Below are 11,287 nucleotides of genomic sequence, written 5' to 3'. Positions count from 1 at the left end.
AGAATCATTGAATAGGGATTATAGGAATATCTTTCATTGAATATTTATAATTTCATTGAATTTTCAATTAGGTCCCTATACTTTTTTTTTCTTTTCAATTGAGTCCCTAAGGGTATACAAGTAATTTCACAATTCACTAAAATTTTTTGGACGTTTAACGTTAACAAGGACTAAATTGAAAAAAAAATGTATAGGGACCCACTACAAAAAAAAAGAGTTTAAAATGGCATTGACATTACGGCGGTTTTAAAGAACCGCCGTAATACCCGTTATTATGGCATTTTTGGTTGCTGCCATAATTAACTTTGGGTTTGGTGGCGGTTCTGGTGATTATGGTGGTTTTGAACCGCCGTTTTCACACGTATATAAAACAAAGGAACCGCAACCCTAGCTCATTAAACGAAACACATCATAACGGCACTCTCGATCTCCCTTCTCTCTCCTTCGTCTCCTCCGTGTAAAGAAGCTCTCCACATCACCGTTCTTCTCTCTCGGGCTTCTCCTCTCTCTTACCATCTTGTGTTCAACCAGTCGACGATCTCAGATCTTGGATCTTGGATCTTCCTTCCTCACATCTGCCATCGACACTGCTTGCGAAGCCGGAAAGGTTGTTTCCCTAACCTTACCCCCTCCTCTCTCTCTCCTCTCTCTCTCTCTCTCTCTCTCTCCCTGATCTCAGATTTAGTGCCAATGTCTAGTGTTCTGAACTGGTTATGTTGATTAAAAACTACTTGTTATCTGAACTGGTTTTGTTATGTTGATTCAAGTATCTAGTGTTCTGACTTGTTTAAATTTGCATTTGTATCCGTTTCTAATTTAGACAAGTTTGGGTTTGTTAATTGAGATGTATTAAATTTTATATATCTTCCAATTTAGGTTATCATAGCAACTTGTATTTCAGGCTACACCAAGACTTAGCAAGGATAAAGTCAAGTAGTGTGTTGATCCGAAACTTGGAGCAGTTTGGGTTTGTTTTTTCTTGTTTGTTGGTTCAATTTTTAAGGCGCAGTTTCTGGATTAAAATAGTTCTCAAAGCACTGCATTTTTAAATGTTCTCAATGACCAGTCAGATTTTTAGTATATTCTATTCCTTATTCACATGTTAGGCCTTTTTTAATTCACATTTGCTGACCCCTTTTTATATTTTAACTTTCAGTTTCAAAATTTTATATGTCTTCGAATACCCTATATTGACTATTAGACTCACTTGTCTTACTTGTGTTTGAGACTTTCAGCTGGTTTTTAATCAATTATTCAAATAGGCGCCACCAGATTTTGCATTTGACCAAGGAATGAAGAAATAAGAATTAATTGAAAACAGATAGTGTGTCTTTGTGTTTTTATGTAAACTAGTTGTTTGATTATTTAGATAACTAACTAACTTGCTTTAACTAACATGAATTTGTTCTTGATAATTTTTCATGTGAAACAGGTTTTTTGCTGTATCTGATTTTTGCTGCTATTCTCCAGCAATTGTCGTTGGTTTGCTTCTTCAAGTGTTTGAATTGAATGCTTACTTCACTGTTGCAACAATCTATTCTTTATTTTTAGTATTTATCTTGCATTTAGCTTGATTTTGGAAATTAAGATAGTAATCTTGTTTCCTTAAGTGCTCTTACAAATACTAGAAATGAGATCTTTTGGTGAACGTTTTTTACCTTGTTGCGTTGATTTGTTTCTCTTTCAATTTATGTATCATGGTCTATTCCATTACATGAGCTTGTCAAATGTTCTTTATTTTTGTAGTAAGGGAAGTTTTGTCAACATGGATTTTGTGATTTGAAAATGTCACTTGATTATTATTCAAGAGCGTACTATCCAATTGTGTTAACTATGTGCTACACAAGTCATATTTTAGACAGCCATCACAATGATAAAGATAGTGCTTTCAGTTATCGTGGCAGTCATATAATGTGGCACCAAGCACCCACATGGCACATGGATGAATCTCTCTCAGCTGACATGTGCTACCTAAAGTTAGGCTAAGAATACTGAATTATCTGCAGATTTCAGTGTCAAATTCAACATGAGCTACATTCATGATGACTGAATTTATCTTTGCTGCAGTTTTTGAGCTTATTAACTAGTCAAAAATTGACATTAATTATAGTTGTTGCTGTTGCACTCAATTGCAAACTGATTTTAATAACTCACTGCAACTTGAATGCTTTCAAATGACATATTGTAAAAAGGAAAAAAGAAAAATGAAATAACTAACTTATTTTAATAACTAGTCAATTTTAAAGTGCATTCTATTTAATTTGAGCATCTATCTACTAAATTAGTGAAGTATTTGAAATTCGAATCCTATATTTTGTTCCTACTTCTTTTCTTCTAGTTAGATTAGATTAGATGCTCTGCTATTTTTTTCTTTCTTTATCTTTTCTCTCTTTGCGCACGTCATTTTACTTTTCTCTGTAATGATTATCTAATTTTTATTTTTATGAACACAGGGTCCACAACCTAGCCTTGCCAATTCAGTTAGATGGCTTCAAATTCAGACATCCACTGCCACTGTATGCTCTCCCTCACTTCCTGTTTATATTTGGTGTTGTATGAAATGTATACAATAAGCCTTTATCGCGTGTATTTTTTTCCTCTGTGAATGGAATTACTGCTATATTTCCTAGCATTGTTATATTGGTACAGTTGGTCTTTGGGGGGGGGGGAGGGATTTTGATACTAATCATGATATTTTCTGGAACTTTGTTATCATTATTAATGTTGTTGATAACATAACCATTTATTTTTCTATCTTTCAGGATCTACGTTCTGAGTTGAATGAGCTTATTCCAGAATATCAGGTTCGTTCTATTATTTTAAGCTTTGGTAGTGATACCTATTTATGTTGGATAAGCTGATTTAGAATATTAAAGATCATCATCATCAGTGGAGGACAGAGCATCTAATCTCTAATCAAATAAAAACTTTCTCTCATCAACTTGCTTTGACTTTTGATCCATTTGCATGGTCCCATGTGAGACACTATTGGTTCCTATGTATAAATAATATATTATATATGTATACATACAAAGTCTTCTTTTTCATCATATAATAAACAAATTTAAGGCAAAAATAATAATTGATATGGAGAACATGGAGTATTTTTCCTTTCATCATGATTAGGATTAGTGCCAAAATTGCATGTGTCTTAGTTATTACTATTGGTAATATGCTAATAAGCTAATCAGCTCATTATTAGTTCAGACTTTAGAGTATGTTACTGATGCACGAAATTTTTATTCACACTTTTCACAATTCCGCACAACTAACCAGCAAGGGCACTGGGTCGTCCAAGTAATACCTTACGTGAGTAAGGGCCGATCCCACGGAGATTGTTGGCTTGAAGCAAGCTATGGTTATTTTGTAACTCTTAGTCAGGAAATTAGAAATAAAATTGATTGGGTTTATGAAAAGTAATTAACATAAAGTAAATAATACTTGTTGTGCAGTAATGGAGAACAGATTGAGGTTTTGGAGATGCTCTGTCTTCTGAATCTCTACTTTCCTACTGTCTTCTTCTTCACGCACGCAGGTCTCCTTCCATGGCAAGCTGTATGTTGGTGGATCACCGTTGCCAATGGCTACCATCCATCCTCTCAGTGAAAATGGTTCAAATGCGCTGTCACCGCACGGCTAATCATCTGTCAGTTCTCACTCATGTTGGAATAGAATCTATTGATTTTTTTGCGTCTGTCACTACGCCCAAACTGACGAGTTTGAAGCTCGTCACAGTCATCCCTTCCCAGATCCTACTCGAAATACCACAGAAAAGGTTTAGACTTTCCGGATCTCAAGAATGGCCGCCAATAATTCTAGCCTATACCACGAAGACTCTGATCGTGAACCAGGAGGCTAAGAGATACACACTCAAGCTAGTACAGATAGAATGGAGGTGGTTGTGAGGCACGCGTTCATAGGTGAGAATGATGATGAGTGTCACAGATTATCACATTCATCAAGGTGAAGTGCGAGTGAATATCTTAGAATAGAAACAAGCGTGATTGAATGAAAAACAGTAGTAATTGCATTAATTCATCGAAACACAGCAGAGCTCCTCACCCCCAACCATGGGGTTTAAAGACTCATGCCGTCATAAATACAATGTGAAACATGTAAAAAATGTTATGAGGTACATAGTAAGTCTCTAAAAGTTATTTTTATACTAAACTAGTAGCTAGGGTTACAGAAAATAAGTAACTAAGTGTATATAGTGCATAAATCCACTTCCTGGCCCACTTGGTGTGTGCTTGGGCTGAGCATTGAAGCTTTGCACGTGTAGAGGCTTCTCTTGGAGTTAAATGCCAGGTTGCAGCCTGTTTGTGGCGTTTAACTCCGGTTTGTAACCTGTTTCTGGCGTTAAACTTCAGAATAGGGCAAGAAGTTGGCGTTTGAACGCCAGTTTGCGTCGTCAAAACTCGGGCAAAGTATGGACTATTATATATTGCTGGAAATCCCTGGATGTCTACATTCCAACTCAATTGAGAGCGCACCAATTGGGCTTCTGTAGCTCCAGAAAATCTATTTCGAGTGCAGGGAGGTCAGAATCTAACAGCATTTGCAGTCCTTTTTCAGCCTCTGAATCAGATTTTTCCTCAGGTCCCTCAATTTCAGCCGAAAAATAACTGAAATCACAGAAAAACACACAAACTCATAGTAAAGTCCAGAAATGTGATTTTTATTTAAAAATTAATAAAAATATAATAAAAAGTAACTAAAACATACTAAAAACTACCTAAAAAAATGCCAAAAAGCGTATAAATTATCCGCTCATCACAACACCAAACTTAAATTGTTGCTTGTCCCCAAGCAACTGAAAATCAAATAGGATAAAAAGAAGAGAGTATACTATAAATTCCAAAATATCAATGAAACTTAGCTCCAATTAGATGAGCGGGACTAGTAGCTTTTTGCCTCTGAACAGTTTTGGCATCTCACTTTATCCTTTGAAGTTCAGAATGATTGGCATCTATAGGAACTCAGAATTTAGATAGTGTTATTGATTCTCCTAGTTCAATATGTTGATTCTTGAACACAGCTACTTTATGAGTCTTGGCCGTGGCCCTAAGCACTTTGTTTTCCAGTATTACCACCGAACACATAAATGCCACAGACACATAACTGGGTGAACCTTTTCAGATTGTGACTCAGCTTTGCTAGAGTCCCCAATTAGAGGTGTCCAGGGTTCTTAACCACACTCTTTTTGCTTTGGATCATGACTTTAACCGCTCAGTCTCAAGCTCTTCACTTGACACCTTCACGCCACAAGCACATGGTTAGGGACAGCTTGGTTTAGCCGCTTAGGCCAGGATTTTATTCCTTTGGACCCTCCTATCCATTAATGCTCAAAGCCTTGGATCCTTTTTACCCTTGCCTTTTAGTTTTAAGGGCTACTGGCTTTTTGCTCTTGCCTTTTGGTTTAAAGAGCTCTTGGCTTTTTCTGCTTGCTTTTTCTTTTTCTTTCTCTTTTTTTTCTTTTATTTTCGCCATTTTTTTTTGCAAGCTTTTGCTTTTTCACTACTTTTTCTTGCTTCAAGAATCAATTTTATGATTTTTTAGATTATCAATAACATTTCTCCTTTTTCATCATTCTTTCAAGAGCCAACAATTTTAACATTCATAAACAACAGATTCAAAAGACATATGCACTGTTCAAGCATTCATTCAGAAAACAAAAAGTATTGTCACCACATCAAAATAATTAGACTAATCTCAAGGATGAATTCGAAATTCATGTACTTCTTGTTCTTTTGTAATTAAAACATTTTTTATTTAAGAAAGGTGATGGATTCATAGGACATTCATAGCTTTAAGACATAGACACTTAAACACTAATGATCATGTAATAAAAACACAAACATAGATAAACATAAAGCATAGTAAACGAAAAACAGAAAAATAAATAAATAGACAAGGAGATTGAGGAACGGGTCCACCTTAGTGATGGCGGCTAGTTCTTCCTCTTGAAGATCTTTTGGAGTGCTTTAGCTCCTCAATGTCTCTTCCTTGCCTTTGTTGCTCCTCCCTCATAGCTCTTTGATCTTCTCTAATTTTATGGAGGAGGATAGAATTCTCTTGGTGCTCCACCCTTAGTTGTCCCATGTTGAAACTCAATTCTCCTAGGGAGGTGTTAATTTGCTCCCAATAGTTTTGTGGAGAAAAGTGCATCCCTTGAGGCATATCAGGAATTTCATGATGAAGAACTTCCTCATGCTCTTGTTGAGGTCCATGAGTGGGCTCTCTTGTTTGCTCCATCCTTTTCTTAGTGATGGGCTTGTGAGATGAATCTCTCCATCTCCCATGACTCGGAGGTGGAAGCAATTGCCTTCTCTTTCCTCTTTCTAGAGGTTTCTCCGGCCTTAGGTGCCATTAATGGTTATAAAAAAAGCAGTGCTTTTTTCTACACCAAACTTAAAATATTTGTTCATCCTCGAGCAAAAGAAGAAAGAAAGGAGGAGAAGAAGAAGAAGTGGAGGAGATAGAGTGGTGTGTGGTTTCGGCCAAGGAGGGTTGAGTGTGTATGATGGGGTGGGTTTGGGAGGGATATGGTTTGAATTTGAATGGTAAGGTAGGTGGGATTTTATGATGGATAGATGTGAGTGGTGAAGAGATTATGGAGAAGAGTGTAAGATTTGATAGGTGAAGGGTATTTGGGGAATAGTGTTATAGAAAGGTGTGAAGAAGAGAGAGAGGGTGAGTTGAGGTTGGTGGGGATCCTGTGGGGTCCACAGATCCTGAGGGGTCAAGGACTTATCATCCCTGGTCTATTTAGGCGTGTAAATGCCCTTAGAGTGCAATCTTGGCGTTTAACGCCAGAGTGCTACTTATTTCTGGCGTTTAATGCCAGCTTTTCTCCCTTTATTGGCATTTAACGCCAAGTTGGTGCTTCTTTCTGGCGTTAAACGCTAGTCTGATGCTTCTTACTGGCGTTTAAATGCCAGTAAGCTCTTCCTCCAGGGTGAGTTGTTTTTAATGCTATTTTTCATTCTGTTTTTGATTTTTCAGTTGTTTTTGTGACTTCACATGATCATCAACCTACAGAAAACATAAAATAACAATGGAAAATAAATAGATACAATTAAATAACATTAGGTTGCCTCCCAATAAGCGCTTCTTTAATGTCAATAGCTTGACAGTGAGCTCTTATGGAGCCTTATAGTTTGCAATGTTTGCAAACCATGGAGCTTCCTGAATAGCAAACAATTGCTCATCCAGAAAGGTTTCAGATATCTTAGTATGAGGAAGGGATGCTCCTGCTACTGGTTCTATCCGGGACAGGTGATCAGCTACTTGATTCTCTGTCCCTTTTCTGTCTCTAATTTCTATATCAAACTCTTGCATAAGCAACACCCATCTTATGAGTCTGGGTTTTGAATCCTGCTTTGTGAGAAGATATTTTAGAGCAGCATGGTCAGTGTACACAATCACTTTTGATCCTACTAAGTAAGATCTAAACTTGTCAATGGCATAAACCACTGCAAGCAATTCCTTTTCTGTGGTTGTGTAATTTTTCTGCGTATCATTTAAAACACGGCTAGCATAGTAAATGATGTGCAGAAGCTTGTCATGTCTCTGTCCCAATACTGCACTAATGGCATGGTCACTAGCATCACACATTAGTTCGAATGGTAATGTCCAGTCTGGTGCAGAAATAACTGGGGCTGTGACCAACTTAGCTTTCAGAGTTTCAAATGCTTGCAGACACTCTGTGTCAAACACAAATGGCATGTCAGCAGCTAGCAGATTGCTCAGAGGTTTTGCAATTTTTGAAAAATCCTTTATAAACCTCCTATAGAATTCTGCATGTCCCAGAAAGCTTCTGATTGCCTTAACATTGGCAGGTGATGGTAATTTTTTAATTATCTCTACTTTAGCTTGATCCACCTCTATTCCCTTATTTGAAATTTTATGCCCAAGGACAATTCCTTCAGTCACCATAAAGTGACATTTTTCCCAGTTTAAAACTAGGTTGGTCTCTTGGCACCTTTTCAGAACAAGTGCTAAATGGTCAAGGCAGGAGCTGAATGAGTCTCCAAATACTGAGAAGTCATCCATGAAGACTTCCAAAAATTTCTCTACCATATTAGAGAAGATAGAAATCATGCACCTCTGAAAGGTTGCAGGTGCATTGCACAGGCCAAAAGGCATCCTTCTGTAGGCAAATACTCTAGAAGGACATGTGAATGCTGTTTTCTCTTGGTCCTGAGGATCTACTGCAATTTGGTTGTAACCTGAATAGCCATCCAAAAAGCAGTAATATTCATGACCTGCTAGTCTCTCTAGCATCTGGTCTATGAATGGTAAAGGAAAGTGATCTTTCCTGGTGGCTATATTGAGCCTTCTGTAATCAATACACATATGTCACCCTGTAACTGTTCTTGTAGGAACCAGTTCATTCTTTTCATTATGAACCACTGTCATGCCTCCCTTCTTGGGGACAACAAGGACAGGGCTCACCCAGGAGCTATCAGAAATAGGATAAATAATCCCAGCCTCCAGTAACTTAGTGACCTCTTTCTGCACCACCTCCTTCATGGCTGGATTTAGCCGCCTATGTGGTTGAACCACTGGCTTAGCATTATCCTCCAATAGGATCTTGTGCATGCATCTAGCTGGGATAATGCCCTTAAGATCACTTATGGACCACCCAAGAGTTGCCTTGTGTGTCCTTAGCACCTGAATTAGTGCTTTCTTTTCCTGTGGATTTAAAGCAGAGCTTATGATCACCGGAAAAGAGTCACCTTCTCCTAGAAATACATATTTCAGGGATGGTGGTAGTGGTTTGAGCTCGGGTTTAGGAGGTTTCTCCTCTTCCTAAGGAATTTTTTGGGACATCCCCGTTTCTTAGAAAGGGGTCATAAGTTTAGGCTAAGTCGTGCAAAATTTAATGGAAAAATTGAGTTGAGGGATCCCCCAGCAGTACTAACATGGTCAGAAAAATTGGAACAACTTGAAGGCATCAATGTTTCATTTGGGAAGGAACTACAGGCAAGTAAAGGTAAGAGGACTCGACGAAAAGTTATTGAAGAAGATGATGAATCTGGGATGTGGAGGAAGAAAAGCATATTTTTTTTATCTTCCTTATTGGGATTCTAACTTATTGCGCCACAATCTAGATGTCATGCACATTGAAAAGAATGTTTGCGACAATGTGTTATACACTTTTCTCAATGAGACTGGAAGGTCAAAGGATAATCTCAAAGCTCGTAAGGATCTTAAAGAAATGGGTATAAGGAAAGATTTATGGCCAGATGAAAATGGGAGATATCATCCATCTTTGTTTACAATGTCAAATTCCATGAAAGATGTATTCTTGCGTACTATAAAGAATATTAGAGTACCAGATGGTCTCTCGAGTAATATTTCACGGTGTGTTGACCTGAAGCAAAGAAAGCTCTCTGGATTGAAGAGCCATTACTGCCATGTCCTTATGCAGCAACTATTACCCATTGCCATACGTAATGTGCTACCAGATAAAGTTACTGCAGTGCTAATAGAGTTGTCTTCATTCTTTCAACAGTTGTGCTCTAAAAGCTTAAGTCTTACAGAAATTGAGAAGCTCCAACCTCGAATAATCCTTACCCTTTGTCATTTAGAAATGTTGTTCCCTCCTTCTTTCTTTACAATCATGGTTCATTTAACCTGTCATCTAGTTGATGAAGCAAAACTTGGAGGACCAGTACACTATAGGTGGATGTATCCTATTGAGAGGTAAATATCTCTTTTCAATCATTATTTATTTAACCTATCACTTAGTTATATCTTGCTTACTAAAGCCAATTATACAAACTAGGTATTTAGGATATTTGAAGTCCTATGTACGAAACAAAGCTAAATAAGAAGGTTCTATAGCTGAGGGATATGTGGCTGAAGAAGCTCTTACATTTTGCTCTCGATACTTAGAAGGGATTGAGACAAGATTTAATAGGCCACCACGTATTGATGATCGTCCGGATGGTAACTACAGTACACATGTTGATTCGCTTTTTCCACAAATAGGTAAGTCTAAGGGAGCTTTCACAGTATTTGAGTTGTCACCTATGGAAAAAAAAGAAGCACATCGCTATGTGGTTCTAAATTGTCCATATGTCAAACCGTTCATTGAGTAAGTACTTAAGGATTTGCATACATGTTTTTTATTTACCTAAAAATAGTTGTTTAGTTAGAGTTAAACTTTCATATCTGACAGTGACTTCAAAGATTTTGTACGAAGACGATCTAAGGGTAGAAGGCCTTCAAATGTAGAGATAGAAAAAAGAGTCAATAAAGATTTTGTTACTTGGTTTCCTACGCAGGTAAATAGAAAAGTGATCTTTTTTGCTAATATTCAGCAGTATTTGTGGATATAATAACTAATATTTTGTTCTATCATAATAGCTTATGAACCCAGACATTATGAATACTGTGCATGAGGATTTGAGATACTTAGCAAGGGGTCCATCACAATATGCCAAGAGGTTTTCTACATTTAGTATCAATGGGTTCTCCTTTCGAACTACCAATCGAGACAATGGGTTAAGGACCCAGAATAGTGGAGTTTTCTTAATGTCTTCAACTCCTTGTGTTGCTAGCGCTAGTGATACTAATGTTAGGAATGTTGATTTGTCATATTATGGCAAATTAGAAGATATTACTACAATGGCCGATTTCGGGTTACTTTATTCAAATGTAAATGGGCTGACACCACAAGAGAACGGGGATGTAGAAAGGATAGTTGGGATTTTACTTCTGTTAATTTTTCACGAGTAATACACAGTGGTGACCGAGAGGAGGATGATCCATATATTGAAGCCTCACAAGCTCGAATGGTGTATTTCGTCAATGATGAAGTGAATAAAGATTGGAGTGTTGTCGTGCATTTGAAGCCAAGAGACTCATATGATATGGGGGAAATGAAGATGATGAAGCATGTGAGAATGAGCCTTGGTTAGAGCAAAACCTGGATTCTTTATTTGAAAATGGTGATAATCTATCATTGTTAAGAGATGAGGTAGATGATAAATTACTAGATGATGACATTGGAGAAGACGAACACATGTCAGAATAGTTAGTAGGTTAAATTAATTTATGGTACGAAATTTATATTATGTAACTTTTGATAACTTTAGTTTATTTGCATTAACTTAATTATTTGATCAATTGTTTAATTTTTCAGTTTATTTGCATTAACTGAATTAGAATAAATGGATTGCATTGCATGAAGAAAAGTTAGTCATGTAAAGTATGGGCCATGTAATTATGATAAGATAAAGACCGAATCTAGCAGCAATGACAATATTCATATTTA

The 11,287-nt window shown here is 37.0% G+C and overlaps 1 pseudogene; it reads left to right on the top strand.

Moving 5' to 3' along the window:
- The first annotated feature begins 274 nt into the window (after positions 1–274).
- LOC107610655 (uncharacterized) lies at positions 275–10,931 on the top strand (annotated as a pseudogene).
- The last annotated feature ends 356 nt before the right edge of the window (positions 10,932–11,287 follow it).

This window comes from Arachis ipaensis, chromosome B1, assembly GCF_059453495.1.
Source record: "Arachis ipaensis isolate K30076 ecotype BB chromosome B1, ASM5945349v1, whole genome shotgun sequence".
Classification (NCBI taxonomy): domain Eukaryota; kingdom Viridiplantae; phylum Streptophyta; class Magnoliopsida; order Fabales; family Fabaceae; genus Arachis; species Arachis ipaensis.
The sequence above is the reverse complement of the archived record's forward strand: the minus strand, read 5'-3'. Positions and strand labels throughout refer to the sequence as shown.